This window comes from Triticum aestivum, chromosome 3B (genome assembly GCF_018294505.1).
Source record: "Triticum aestivum cultivar Chinese Spring chromosome 3B, IWGSC CS RefSeq v2.1, whole genome shotgun sequence".
Lineage (NCBI taxonomy): Eukaryota > Viridiplantae > Streptophyta > Magnoliopsida > Poales > Poaceae > Triticum > Triticum aestivum.
Window position 1 is genome coordinate 62811532 of NC_057801.1, and position 2500 is coordinate 62814031.

Consider the following 2500-nt stretch of genomic DNA (forward strand, 5'->3'; position numbering starts at 1 on the left):
GCAAAAGCCTCGCCTGACCGCGACGAAGCCCGGAGAAACTTATTCCGACGCGACACCACCGCAACGGCCTCGGCAGCGTCTCCCTCAACCCTAACCCTACCACACACCCACCTAGTGAACAGACCCGAGGTTCCCCCTCCCTTCCGCCGCCGGAGCGGCCGACGGAGAGAGAGGGAACCGGCGGCGTCACCGGCGGCGCGCAAGGGACCCCTAGTCGCCTCCCTGATCGCCTCGAGCGATCCAACTTTTCCGGGTGTGCGGTTAGGAAACGATTTTCTCTCGCGTACTGACCATACGCCTTGGCTGGGCTATATCCAAGACAAAAGGACTACCAGCCCAGGCTAGAGCAAACAAATGAGAAGTTGTCCACCCGAACGATCGCTGGCTCCGGATATTTTAACGAGAAGCTAACGTCTCGCTGGCGGCTGAGGAGTTGAGGAGTTGTGAGCCCGGAGAGCAACCGAAGAGGCTCTAGATGTAATTGTAATCTTTTTTACCTTCTACATGTATGGATATGGATGTGTGAACTACTGTTACGTCGTATTAATATATTGGAAGAATTTTTGGAAAGGGAAGGAGTAAATTTAGTGGCCGCGTTACGGAAAACCAGACCGTCTCACTCTTGTTCCTTGTCTTGGAACCATTTGACATAAAGTTTGCAAAAAAAAAAAGTACTACCTCCGTCTCAGTTTACAAGTCCTACGCGTATACCTAGGTTGCCAATTTTATCACCCTAATATAAACATAAAAATTATACCTTTTGAAAGTAGAAACTCCGAAGTTTATGTTGGTATATTTTTTGTAATATATGACTTGTATTAGATTGGTCAAATTGACGACCTAGAGGTACGTGCGCGCCCTGTAAACTGAGAGAGAGGTACTACCTCCGTCTCGGTGAATAAGTCATTCGCGTAGTTCTAGGTTGATGATTTAACTATCTAAATATGTATTATATGTGACAAAAAATATATATTTAGAAACTACATCCTTGTAGAAATCTAGTGATATACTTTTCATGACATATAACACATATTTAATTTCTCAAATCGATGACCTAGAACTACGCGAATGACTTATTCACCTAGACGGAAGTAGTAGTACATTTGACATGAACATGTCGTAAAAGAATTTATTAAGAAAATAATAATTGAATACAAGTAGGAGTATGAAAAAAAAACTGACCGGGCGGTCCCACCTGCCAGAATGTCGTCTCTCGACCTTCATCTCCAAAGTCTCCGCTGTAGACATCTCAAAAAACTCCCCGCAGACGATCGAGGTGCGGCTTCCGTTCCTCTTCGTCGCTCGTCGCTGAACCCCGACTAGCTGGCGGAGTCGGGAGCACACGGGTTCTGCGGAGGCGCGAGGACATGGCCAACTCCTCCGCATCCTCACCCTTCGGATTCGCCGCCGCCGCCGCCGCCCCCTTCCCCGACCAAGTCCTCCCTCGTGCCCAGGGCATCATCAGGGTATGTATGTGCCCTCTCTCGAGTCTCGACCGGACCTCCTCTTTATGTTTATGCTTATGCTCGCCCGCTCCTTAGATTTGGCGCTGAACTCTTCCATGTGCTGCTCGTATTGCGCCGGGGTGCTACCTCTCATCTTCACCTGTACAAATTTCGATGTACTCCCTCCGTTCGGAATTACTTGTCTCGAAAATGGATGTATCTAGAACTAAAATACATCTAGATACATCTATTTCTGCGACAAGTAATTCCGAACGGAGTAGTTTGGAGTCAATTTGAGAGGGCGTTTTCCCTTAGGCTGATACTCTGAACCGTTTGGACTAGTTCTGATTGATGCGATATGTTGTTGTTGGGGCTATGAAAGTGAACTCTATGTATTTCTGCGAGGGATTTATCTGGCAAATGGGAGGCATAGAAAAATGTCGCCTATTTTTTGCAATCCCGTTTATTGAAAATTGGGACGAGCATCTGCATTTTTTTAAAATCAAACTGGGCATTAGAATAAATTACAGAAGGTTTAAGATATTGACACTGTGCATTGCAGTAGCATCTGACAGACACGTTCGGTCTCAAATGAGGCAATGACAGTCTCCTTTATCGCTCCTATCAATCACTTCATGATCCGTGTTTGTCTTTCCAAACTACTCCCTCCCTTCTATATTAGTTGTTGCTCAGACGGATGTATCTAGTACTGAAATATGTCTACATACATCCGTTTCAGCGACAGCTAATATGGAACGGAGAGAGTAGTTGAGATCAAGTTGTTCTGTTTATCAATCGGGAGGGAGGGTGGGTTTCTTGTATATATCTCTATGCATTCCTATTGGATTTCTTGACTCATAAACTTCTTTAGAAGTTTTATTGAAAGCAATTTTTTTCCTGCCAACTTTCCATAGCACAATCATAATCTGGATAATTGATTCATCTTCCAAGAAAAGATAAATTCGAACAGAGCTACACAGCCGCATACTTATATGTTGTAGACCACAACAGATAATCACAGAATCATGAAGAACAAATGACCCCAAATTTACTTG